We start from the raw sequence: 13,663 nt of genomic DNA, 5'->3' as shown, positions 1-13,663 counted from the left end.
GGGAGAAAGAAGCCGAGTCAGACAGTCGCCATGATTCTCCCACTCCAGACAGACGCAGGTTAAGATCTTCCCTGGTAAGCCACCTCGTGGGCTACACAGATTATTAGAAATGGGTTAGATCAATATGTAAGAGCTAGCCAATAAGAGGTTAAAACTAATGGGCCAAGCAGTGTTTAAAGAATAGTTTCCGTGTAATTATTTCGGGTAATGCTAGCCGTGCGGGCAGCTGAGAGCTGCGGTGGCAGAACCCAGCCCACAGTTCATCAACAGCATGTGACTTTTGTTTATGCTGTGAAGCTGTGATTCTTTGCCTGAAAACACCAATGACCCTAATTAAGAGCTGAATGGCCAATAACGAGACAGAACAAGGAAAGGCAGGGTTAGCAGGCATGAAGAGAATAAATCCAAGGAGAAATGCAAGGAGAGAACAGGGGGGAGGACATCAGGGACCAGCCACCCAGCCACTCAGCCAACCACAGAGTAAAAGTAAGATAAACAAGAAGTAAGAAAAGGAAAAGGACCAGAGGCAAGAGGTAGTCCGGATAATTTAAATTGCCAAGAAACAAGGTAAGGTCAGGCATTCATAAGGTTCCATGTCTGATTTAAGAGCTGAGTGGTGGGTCTCCCAAAAGCCAAGAAAAAAAAAAAAAAGTCAAAGGAGTAAAACATCACATAAATATGTAAAAGGGGCCAGAAGAGGCAATAACATCTAATACACTGAAGATAGGACATTTACCAAGAACAAAAATCTCAAGCTAGCAAAGTTAGAAAGAATATAGCTAGCTATTCCTTGAAATGTTTGTTCTTTATTTCAAGGCCAACAGGAAGGTACAGAAAGATTTTTACATAAATTACAAACATGCTTTTCATAAAAAGTGACTGAGGCCAACCTGATCTACACAGTGATAGTGGCTAGAGTGTTCAGAAAAACCTGAGAGGGAGGGAGAAACGTATGTTAATTATCTAATTCCAGTCTAGAAATATTGTCAAGCATGGAAAAGGTGCTTCAAATAGGTCAGTGGGACTCGGATACTACAAAGATAAAGATATCAAAGTCAAGATATTTTAAACTAGATGTGGTGGTGCATGGCTGTAATCCATAAACTGATGAGGTACAGGCAAGTGGTTCAGGAATTGAAGGCTAACCTCAGCTACGAAGCCAGTTTGAGCTAGTTAAGCAAAAATAAATGAAGAAAAAGCAAGATAATTAAGTCATTAAATCTTAAGACTCTCAGCCGAAGTTTACAAAGGCCTAAAATTTATACTAACTCTAGGTACTTGAAAATTCCATTTCATGAAATTTAGGTTTTTTTTCTTTCTTGCCTTTTTTTTGTTGTTTTGTTTTTCAAGACAGGGTTTCTCTATACCTTTTTGGAGCCTGTTCTGGAACTTGCTCTGTACCTTCAGGCTGGCCTTGAATTCAAGAGATCCACCTGCCTCTGCCACCACTACCCTACCCAGCTAAAATTTAGGTTTCAATATTCACACCACATTTGCATTCTATTAAACCTAGAAAGTTAACACAGCTTTTCATCACTCAATCTTAAATGGCACTTTGAAACTGAATAACAGAGACAGAGAGGTTCAAATTGTCAAAAGCTGCTAATTCAAGAACAAGTTAATCTGTGTTTTCTGGGAGGATACTGATCTCAATCCTCAGTGATCAACCCTAAACACATGCAAATAAGGGAAACATAACTGGACTCAGTAAGGCACTGTGTGTATCTTACTGTGTATAAAGCAAAGAAAAACAGAATAAATCACGAATTCTAGAAGGTGTGGTTGAGAAATACAAAACGAACTAGAATGATGTAGAAATATGCAAATCCAGTGTACTCATGTATAGCATCCTCAAATAATTTTAATAAACTTATGAAGAGTAGGGCCAAGAGATGGCTCAGAGAATAAGACCACTCACTTACTGTTCTTGCTGAGGACATGCATTCGATTACCAGCACCAATGTGGCATGTCTGTGGTGCACACAGATACAAGCACAAGCAAAATACTTATACATATAAAAATTAAAAAAAATATAGAGATTGAAAGAGCTAGAAGAGGTAGCCATGGAAACAATGAAGTACAGCATTCTTATGCATAAATTCTCAAATAAAATAATTTATAAAAATTGTGTAATGCCTTTTTATATTTTTTTATATGTACATGTGGATTCCAGAAGACAACTTGTGAGTCAGATTCCCCCTTTTCACAATAAATACCCTTGAAACTGAACTCAGGTCATCAAGTTTAGAGGCAAGCTGTCTTCACTCTCTGAAACATACTACTCGTTGTGTATTTTCAGCTTAAAATTAAACCCACCAGAAACAAAAATTAGTATTAATAACAAGAATTTGAGGGTCAAAAACTACTCTTTCTGAGATTAAGTATTTCTTTTTAATTAGCACACCAAGTGTTAGGTTTCTTTATGGTGGCATTAGTATTATTATTATTTTGGTTTTTTGAAACAGAGTTTCTTTGTAGCTTTGGAGCCTGTCCTGGAACTAGCTCTTGTAGACCAGGCTGGCCTCGAACTCACAGAGAAAATGCCTTATGGAAAAACTATAGAAGCTTCCTAAAATATTTACATACACATATGTACATATATATATATATACACACACACATATACACACACACGTTTCCATACACAACGGATCATTCACCTAGAAAAATATGAAATATGAAGAATATGAAATTTCCATGTAAATGGGTAGTAATTATCATTCTGAGGGTGGTAATCCAGAACCAGAAAGACAGACACTGCATGCTGTTCACTCTCACCTGGGATATAATTGATGACACTGCCTTCCCCCCAAATATAGCCCATAAATTTAAAAAACCAGCGACAGGTAAGGGTTACCTTTTTTGAGTTGTTCAGTCAGTGGAATCCACAAGAAGCATCCCTCTTTTGCCCCTCCAAACATCACTTCTGAGACTCCCTATTGCTGACACCAGAGAGTCAGTCACGGGACATGGAAAAACCAAGCCAGGACCAACATGGAATCTTCATATCTACTGGCTTGCTCATTGTATGCTGAAGAGGGAAATATTTAATGAGCATGGCCCCTGTACAATAATGTAATGACTAACTGGGCATATTGATATGCCCACTGGTGCAACATTCGCCCAAATATTATGGAACGAACCAACTATTTTCTGAATGATTAAAGGTCTCCTTACTACGCAGGACTGAACTCATACTTGACAGGGTTAACTTGGTACCCACACCCATAAACAGGGAACAAAACAAAAACAATGGCTGGCTAGGTCATAGGCGTCCTGGGATAACCTATTGTAGTGATGAGGCGAGCAGGCCTGCTTTTCGGCTCCCGCACGGCTAGCTTTACACCCGAAATAACAACACACAAATTGTATTCACTGCCTGGCCCATTAACTCTAGCCTCTTACTGGCTAACTCTCACATCTTGATAAACCCATTTCTAATAATCTGTGTACCACCATGAAGTGGTGGCTTACCGAGATTCTAACCACAGTCCATCTTGGGTAGAAGCATGGCGTCTGCCTGACTCTGCTTTCTTTCTTCCAGTATTCTGTTCCATCTACTCCGCCTACCTATGTTCTGACCTATCAGGCCAAGCAGTTTTCTTTATTAATTAACCAATGAAAGCAACAGATAGACAGAAGACCCTCTTACATCATTTCCCCTTCTTCTGTTTAAACAAAAAGGCTTTAACTTTAACATAGTAAAATTACATATAACAAAACAGTTGATAAGCAATAATTACAGTTATAATATTTATGTCTATTTTACCTTTTATCATAACAATGGAAAACTATAACTATCTATCCATTCCAACTCCATCAAAAAACAGCCAAAAGCACCCCAACCAATTCAGAGCCTGTAACATTCACTCAAATATAACCTGACTCCGTTATCCCTGAGAACAGGTATAGCTACTGAAAAGAATGAATTCAATGAAAATACTGTGATACAGAAGGCAATTTGGTTTACCATGTTTCAGGTGAAAATTCCAATGTAACATCAACTTACCTGCCAACTGACTTTGAAACATAAATCAGTAAAAATCAATCTCTAAGACTTTTAAAACACTGACACAATGCTGAATGAGGATACCTTTTTGCTTTCAATGGATTTATTTTTCAAAAGTCAATTTATTTTAAAAATATGAAAGTCTACCTGTGTAGTACTGGTATTCTCACTTACAAAGGCACTTTCAGTTAACATTAGTCACTTCAGAAATAAAATCCCAACACAATAAATCACTAGTTTAAATTAGAATAGTGATTCTCAATAATGAAGATTATAGAGCAAAATGTGTCAACATTTTTAAGGATAGACAAAAATAACAGCAACAATTTCTAACTACCAGAAATCTATAGTGTAGAATATAAGTCACATATGTAAATCACAAATCACCATAAAGGCACTACAATAGAGGCTGGGGATGAGTTCACGTAGGTGGTACAGAGTTTGCCTAGCATAAATAAAGCCATATAGTCATGTTAGCAGCAACATGTGTAACAGCTGTGGCAGTGGTGCACTTATGTCATTCCAGCACTCCATGAGACAATGGATCAGAATTTTAAGGATTCACAGTGAGGTCAAAGACAGCCTGGGCTACCTGACAGCCTGTCTCAAAATATTAAAACAAACAAAAAAACCAACTATAATGTAAAACAGAGACAGGATCAGAACAGGTTTTCTAAAATGGGGACAAAACACTAAGGTGTGGAGCAATGACTCAAAAGTTAGGAGCACTAGCTTGGGATCTAGGCTTGATTCCCAGCACCCACATAGTAGCTTACAACCATCTTTAAATCCAATTGAAGAGAATCTAACATCCTCTTCTGGCTTCTTCTTTTGCAACACCAGTTATGCAAGTGGTACACAAACATACACACGGGCAAAGAAAAAGGGCTGGGAGGAGAAGAGAACTACTATTTTCTAGTAAAAGACTAGCCAAGAAATAGGTGAGGCTGGAGCAGCAACACAACAGTCTGGGCTATAAACATAAAGAGACAATAGTATAAAAACAAGCACTAGGAAGGCAGTTTTACTTGGCTGAATAGAAACAAAGGGAAGGGTGACTGAGAAGGAACATTTGGAAAGCAAAAGCAGTTGGAGCCACATTAGTCGAACAGAACTCCTGAGGACACTCTTGGATTTTGGCTATGCTCAATCTCTTGCTGATCTCATTCTTAATCCAGGCCCCTTACATTCACCACAAACACCAAGCTGATATTAAAAGCCGACCTGGCTAAGCAGGTCTAGAGCTGTGACAAAGTGAGGCACTGAATGTTCTTACAAGGAGTACAATCTCTTCTCAGTAGCCTAAAAGGAAGTAGAAAACATCCATCCCAATGACTATCTACTAGTAAGAAGAACTACATTTGGTAGCAGATGCCACATTTGCTGTAACACAATCACTAATGTAAATAAATATTAGGGGAGAAAATAACTGGTAGATAACTGATATTTTACTGAGAACACACCTGTAAGCCCAGCTCTTGGAAGGCAGCAGGATTATCCCAAGTGTGAGACCAGCCTGGTCTACATAGAAGAGTTCCAGGAAAGCAGCCCAGCAAAACTGGCTCAAAAATATCAATTAATTCATTAATTTAAAATTTAAGAATAGGTAAGTATAATTTATCCAAACATTTTTTTAGGCTTGATGACAAAACATTTCCTTATATGCAGTCTTGTTACTATCCACAAAAAAACTTGAGTCAACTGGGTGGTGGTGGTGCTAGCCTTTAATCCCAAAACTTGGGAGGCAGAGGTAGGTGATGTCTCTGTGAGTTCAAGGCCAGCCTGGCCTTCAGAGCAAGTTTCAGGTCAGGCTCCAAAAAGCTACAGATAAACCCTGTCTCAAAAAACCAAAAGCTTGAGTCATTACTCAAAAATAGAATACACATATCAAAATAGGCCTTAAAAACCAAAAAATGAAATCTACATTATTATCACTGTGGAAAAGCACAGATCAAGTAAAAATTAATAAAAAAGACCCATTAAGCAAATCTATTTGCTGATAACATACTAAGGAAAAACTATTTCCAAAAATCAAACAAATATTTCTAAGGAAGGAAAAAGCTCAGTGGTACAGCAACTGCCTAGCCTTGGGTGTCAGTTCCAACATAAAAATTATCTAGGATAATAGGAAATCTAAAATATGCAAAGAGTCATACCTGCAAAAGCCAGTAAACCGTAACAAAAAGAAAACTAAAAAATAATGGTGATTTAGGGCTAGTTCATGTGGACATGGGCCAAAAAGGACAAATAAAACTAGTTCATGTGAACAAGGGCCAAAATGCAAACTGAAATCACACAGGTCTAAATGAAAAACAACATGACTCTTGAACTCTAATCAAAACCTATAAAAGAGGAACAAAGGAGCAACATTTTAAATTTTACAGGTTTCAGTAATAAGCAGGAAGGTGGCTTCTGTGGGGTAAGTGGATCAAGACAAGGCTACTCTTGGGAGAATATGAAATTCAAGGCTATCCTAGCCTAGAAAAGGTCTCAAAAAGTAAGTCCGGCCCAAATTTCTTAACTCATGTATGTTATTCTACTTTTTCAAAGCACAACCAACACTGGTCATTTGAAAAAACGATCTCAGCCAGGTATGGTGGCATATACTTTTAATCCCATACACTGGAATCAGAAGCCAGCAATTTCCAAGCCAACCAAGGAAACATATTGAGACTCTTCTCTAAAAACTTAAACATGAGTAGGCATGGTGGTAATAAATTTTCATTCCCAAATTGGGTAGCAGAGTCAGGATCTGTCTGTAAGTTCAAGGCCAGCTTGGTCTACAATGCAATTTGAGAACAGCCAGGGATACGTAGAGAGTCTCCAAATTCAAACAAAACAAAAAGATGTCCATTATCATTACATCAAAATATTAATGTTCTTTATTACTCAACCCTCAAGCGTCTTTACAATTCAAGTATCTCCAACAGGCACAGTCTTTTATATATTAATATTCAAAATTATTCTTATAAATCAGAAATATTAAATAAAAATGTTTTATGCATCCTCTCCTCAAAGTAGAAACAGTCCAAGTATCATACTTTATAAATATTGCTTTTATAGTTACCAGAATAAACTAGTTATGAAGATAAAGTATGTCAGAACTTTTCGGAACATGTTGTCATACTCGGGAGGCAGAGGCAGGCGGATCTCTGTGAGTTCGAGGCCAGCCTGGTCTACAAGAGTTAGTTCCAGGACAGGAACCAAAAGCTACAGAGAAACCGTCTCCAAAAATAAAAAAAAATAAATAAAATAAAAAATAAAAAAAAATAGAATAATTTTTTAAAATATCTAGGCATATGTTAATTTATCAGCCTAAAATAAATATCCTTTAAATACTGTTTCTGAAAGTGTGTTGTGTGTGCGTTTGATATGTTCATTCAGGTACATGCTACATTACACCGTTAAGTGTAATGGTCAATAGACAACTTTCAGGACTAGGCTCTACCATGACTCCCAAGAGGATCAAGTTCTTTAGCACTTGTACAGCAAAGTGCTTTGATCTCATAAATCATCTCAAATTTTAGAAAATAATAGGTGGCACTTAAAGTTACTATAAATACACTGACTTGAGTGACTGATTTTCAAACATAAAAGACCTCAAGTTTACTACTGAACCATCCTAGGCCAACTTCATGAGCTGGGAGATTTTAGTGCTTAAAATAATTTTATCTAAAACAGTGGCTATGATTACCAAAATTCATTATTTCCAGTGGTCTATGCAGTTGCTAACATCGGTTAGATACCTGTGCCACAAGACATTAAGTTCGCTATTTAAGATACATACAAATAATACTATCTATTAGTACAGGAAGGTGATATGAAAGTTCTTAAAAAGTTTTTTTAAAAAAATACAGAATACACATTTTAGTAAATAATCACTCTACTGTGAAGACTCCTCATGATGTCAAGGTGAGGGCTGAAAACTCTCTAAAGCTGCAAATTACAAACACCTACATTAAACCAGGTTTTTTGTTTTTACTGAGCTATAAATTTTTCTCGGCTCCCATCCCTTTCTCTCCCCTCCCCTTCAACCCTCTCCCATGGTACCCATGCTCCCAATTTACTCAAGAGATCTTGTCTTTTTCTCCTTCCCATGTAGATTAGATTCAGGTATGTCTCTCTTAGGGTCCTCTTTGTTGTCTAGGTTCTCTCGAATTGTGAATTGAAGGCTGGTTTTTCTTTGCTTTAGGTCTAAAAGTCACTTATGAGTGAGTACATATTATATTTGTATTTTTTGTACCAATTTAAGATTCCGTCAACTAACCATTATGATTCAGAGTGATTCAGATATTATAGAATAAGCCACAGCAAGTTCTACTTACAATCCTGACAAGCAGCCAAATCTGGTTACCATTATTCTACACTTCTTTTTGCCTTTAAACCCCATATCACCCCCAACCCAAAATTTGGATAGGAGCAAATTCCTTCAGCCTGTTATGTAGCTCTTCTTTACCAAACTATCCACCTTTTCCCTTTCTAACTCTAGATGAAACAGGAAGCCTAGCTAGTCGGATCTGACACTAAATTTTAACTATTCTGGAGTACATGGCATATAACCCCAGCACTCAGAAGCTGGCAGGAAAACTGCCATGAATTGAAGGCCAGCCTGGGCTACAGTATAAGACCCCATCTTCAAAACAAACAATTCATTCATGATAAGAATTTGAAGTTATTGAAAAACCCTTAAACCTCAGAGTGGCATGAGCTGTCCAACACCTTAATTTAGTCACTCAAGTTCTTGTATGGGGAAAAAAAAAAAAACTATGTAGCAAAAATTTGAAAAAAATAAAAAATAAATAAATAAATAAATAAAAATAACCACTCAGGGTCTTTCATAGAATCACCATATCACCATAGAGGGCGGCAGTGCACACAAAAGCATCCTTGTCTAAGTACTAGGATGTATAATCTGAGCGCAGAAATAAAGTTTTATATGCAGGGAAGACTTGGCTTGCTACTTTCAACAACTGGCAACAGGGTTTTGATCAATTTCATCAGTAGACCAGTACAAGCTATGAACTGATTTCAAAGGGCAGCTTTGTGAACAGATGAGAATACAAAGGGACTTTGCCACAATAAGAGACTGGATGGACACGGGTGGGGACAGACAGACAGGCAGGCAGGCACGCAGACAGACACATACACAACTCACACACACACACTATTTTATATACATATAAAAACCTGAAATACCAGGGTCTGGAATGATTGGGAATTAGTGTCACACCACTTGCTACAATGTCTCAAAGGCACCAATTCCGCGTCATCTTCACTGTTTCATCAGTCAACTGAAATGCTACTCCAAAGCCACATTGCATACACACACTAGTAATGTTTTCAGCAAATACAATCATAACTTTCTTGTACCTTATAGAGCAGAAGTCCTAGGCATGTTACTCCAATTTTTTTTGTCATACCCATTTTTGTTTTTAATCCAGCTAAGTAGAAATCAGGTCTTTAAGACTGTCTTAAAGAGTCAAAGTTAAAGAGTCAATAGAAATGCAATAAAAACAACTCAACAATGCAATTTCTCAAGAGCAAACCAGAAATGTAAAAATAATGACATGACAAAAAGCTCTAAGACAAATGACTTGTTATCATTACCAAAATTTACAAGCACACATTCTTAGACCATAGGGGAGCCTGTGCTTTCTAAGATTAAGGAAAAAGTCCCAGAGTTGAATCATTAGCAAATTAAGATTGCTGATATGCTCCAGCACATCAAAGATGTAGTCAAGAGAATCAGGAATTCAAGGCCAGTATGGGCCACTGTTTCAAAAAGATCAAAAAATGAAAGCATTTTAGGGATGAGAAGGCTCAGAGGGCAGAGGGCCTAGTTTGATCCCCAGGCACCACACCATTAAAAGAGAACTTCTGACCTCCACATACGCCCATACATGTAAATATGTAATTAAAAATAAAACACATCAAGCATGCTGAGGCAGGAGGATCAAAACTGGGTAAGGCTACTACAGTGAAACCCTGCAACAACAAAACAACAAAGATTAGACTGCTCATCTTTCTTTCAATCTTGCTCTGTTGATCATAAAATATTTCCCATTTTTTACTCGCCCAAGAGTAATGTAATTCTGTATATTATAAAAAATGATTTCTTAAAGAAACTATTTTTTTTTCTTTTTTTTTGATTTTTCGAGACAGGGTTTCTCCGTAGCTTTTGGTTCCTGTCCTGGAACTAGCTCTTGTAGACCAGGCTGGCCTCAAACTCACAGAGATCCACCTGCCTCTGCCTCCCGAGTGCTGGGATTAAAGGCGTGCGCCACCACCGCCCGGCAAAGAAACTATTTTTATTAGACCAAAATTACATTAACAATCAATTTATTAAAATGCAAATTGTGTATTAAATTCTATACCAAAGTAACAACTCATTTTATAAAATGAAAGATTTAAAAAAATAAAAAGCTTTATCCTCTGGTGGGAGAGTATAGCTTCTTCCTAGAAAAACTTGTGGTATGACTTAAAGATAAAACATCTTTTAAAATAGAAAGCACTAGTATAGAACAACTTGACCTAAAGCTATACATGTATACTGTGCTATAATGTCCACTATCCTAACTTTGATATATTACAAATTAGGTAAAAAACTTATCATTAATGGAAGCTGAAGTTATTAAGGATCAAAGACAAGTCTTTAAATAATGTATCCCATATTAAACACTACCAAACAAGTATTTAGTCTGTCTCACATCTGAGTTTAGAACTTATCAGCATAGAATTTCCAGAATCACCCCTAACACTAGTTTTCTAAGCCGGGCGGTGGTGGCGCACGCCTTTAATCCCAGCACTCGGGAGGCAGAGGCAGGCGGATCTCTGTGAGTTCGAGACCAGCCTGGTCTACAAGAGCTAGTTCCAGGACAGGCTCCAAAGCTACAGAGAAACCCTGTCTCGAAAAAAAAACCAAAAAAAAAAAAAAAAAAAACACTAGTTTTCCATTGTATTTCCCTCTCCGTAAAATTGTGAAAATAGATATTACCTGTGTGCTATTTCCAATGTTAACATGAGGGTCAAGTGTATCTCAGTGGTTTCTACTGTTAATTCAAAATCCTGTTTAAAATGAGCACAAGGCTACACTAAATACTATCTATTAAATTTAAATTATTTCTAATGATCAGTATTGAGAATCTTCAAGATGTTAATGTATTACACAAAAATGTTCAGTACCTTTTGAGGTTTGGGATATCTCTTTATAGACTTCACCAGCTGTACAGATATTATCCAAAAGGCTTTTCAATTAAACATTTCGACAACATTTCAGATTTTCTAATGAGGTATGCTTAATAATAAGCAAAGTGAATGTAAGAAGATTTCTAGAACTGATGGGATAAAATATATATATATACATACACACACACCTAAGAAACCTCAAATCCTCAGGTGCAATACTGACTCTCCAATACATGCAGTTTTCCTTTCATTAAAAACAATTTCAAGCCGGGCAGTGGCAGGCAGACTTCTGGAGTTCAAGGCCACCTTGAACTCCAGAAGTTAGTTCCAGGGCCAGGCAATGGTGGTGCGCGCCTTTAATCCCAGCACTCGGGAGGCAGGCGGATCTGTGAGTTTGAGGCCAGCCTGGTCTACAGAGCTAGTTCCAGGACAGGCTCCAAAGCCACAATGAAACCCTGTCTCGAAAAACAAAACAAAACAAAAAAAGAGTTAGTTCCAGGACAGGCTCCAAAGCTACAGAGAAACCCTGTCTCAAAAAAAAAAAAAAGAAAACAACGATAAAATATCCAACTTTAAGTAACAAAATGTATAATTTTACTAAATTCCCACAATTTCAGGAATCAACACATACTCAATTGAGACATCTCTCAGAATAAAAGAAAAATTATCTATCGAGTCCTCTAAATATACTTTTTCGCACTAATTCGAGGAGGATAGGAAAGAATATCCCAAGACGAAGTTCTATGAACAAGTTCCATGGAATCCCTCTGTACAAAGACATCACACCCTAAATTATTTGTACCATTAAATTTCTTGTTTAAATTATTTAATACTCAGAATCCTCAAGACTTGCTTTTGTCTTGTTTTTGAACACAATGAAAATAAAAACAGATTCAGAACTCTGGTTCACTCCTCTAATCCCAGAACTCAGGAGGCAGAGGCAGTAGGGTAATCACATAGTAAGACCCTGTTGTCCCCTCCAAAAGAATACACATTAAATATACATCCCTGCCCCCCCAAAAAGAATATACATTAAATATACATGTAAAATGGACTTCAAAGGTATATTTGGAATTCTAAAGACTGACTTTATGAGAGGCAGATGGGTACATTGTGGCCCATCAATATATCAAGTTCCAACCTAGCCAGCTCTACAGTGAGACCCTATGACCCTCTCAAAAAAAAAAAAAACCATTAAAAAAACAAGCAAATAACAAAACCACAAGATTATTTTATCCTGGACTAAGATAAATGGAGTCATACTATCTGTTAGCCTCAAAAGTGATGAAAGTGAATTACAAAGTGAGGTATAATTAAGCAAATGACTAGAGATTAAAATGACTAACAAACTGCTTGCAAATGGAACTAATCACCCCAGATAAAATAAGAAACAAGAGCCAACAATTATGAGTTCATTTACAAAGGTGAATGAAAATCAAAATGCAGAAAACAAACACAGAAAAGGCAAGCAACTAAACCACCACTAGGCCTAAGTGTCAAGTCAAAAACTCAAAATCTGGAATACTTCCAGGCAAAGGATCACATCATAAACCTGACGTCTAAAACCATCACACAACTCTTAGCACATGATTCACATCCAAATAAACAACAGAATTTAGTGAGAATTATTCCAACTCTAAAGGAACTTATTGCCTCAGTATAAGTACATAAAATTATTTACAGGTGTTTTCTTGAGTGTGTAAAATTAATTTCTTACTGGATTTTGCAATGAATGCATAATTGGGATCAGTTGTTACAAAAAAACAACTTGAGAGTCTATCAGATGAAGTAGCATATCCTTTTGTGTCAATTACCAAAAAGTATACTAAAAGTACAATTACTCTTGCCTTCCAAAAGTTAATATGTAAAATGAGCCCTAAAGAGTGAGAGTGATCAATAGTACTACCCATGGATGCATGGAATATTACAGAAAATGTATCCATAAAACTGATAATCATCATTTTGGTACCCAAGATTTTCTAACACTTGCTAACTTGCCACTTTAAAATGTAGTTTATCTGCATAAAACTATAGTTATACTACACGCAACTATCTTCCTCCCATGCAATTACTCCATCCTAAAGCAATCTTCTGACTATTAATAATTCCTCAACCCAGTAATTATGCAGAGGCCAATATTTCTCAATACATAATCACAATGAGTGTAGCTGATTCTACCCTAAAAGGCAAAAGGCAAACAAACAAACAATAAGAGTACACGAGAAGATGCAAAATATTTTCTGAAAGTCATTAAAGGCATTCAGAACTAGTCAAAAGTAAAATAAAAAGCCCATGGTATACTACTGTGGACCTTCTCCAGTTTTCAACTAATACCATTTAAAATAATATCTATTAAAGTAATAAGGCCTTATTATGAAAGAAAAATATATGGCTTTTAATGACCTTAGTGAAATTATTTTATCCCACCAAAGTGGTCTTTAGAAGCAAATGGCTACATTTATAAACTG

At 36.8% G+C, this 13,663-nt stretch overlaps 1 protein-coding gene across 6 annotated transcripts in view; it reads right to left on the bottom strand.

The window, feature by feature from the left end:
• The window catches only part of Wac (WW domain containing adaptor with coiled-coil), a 69,541-nt gene that overhangs the window by 52,252 nt on the left and 3,626 nt on the right, over positions 1 to 13,663 (bottom strand). The gene's annotated exons all lie outside the window — the stretch shown is intronic.

The sequence above is a fragment of the Microtus oregoni genome, unplaced genomic scaffold (genome assembly GCF_018167655.1).
Source record: "Microtus oregoni isolate MIOR12 unplaced genomic scaffold, Mior012 000070F_ref0000104, whole genome shotgun sequence".
NCBI lineage: Eukaryota > Metazoa > Chordata > Mammalia > Rodentia > Cricetidae > Microtus > Microtus oregoni.
This window is presented reverse-complemented; position numbering and strand designations above follow the sequence as displayed.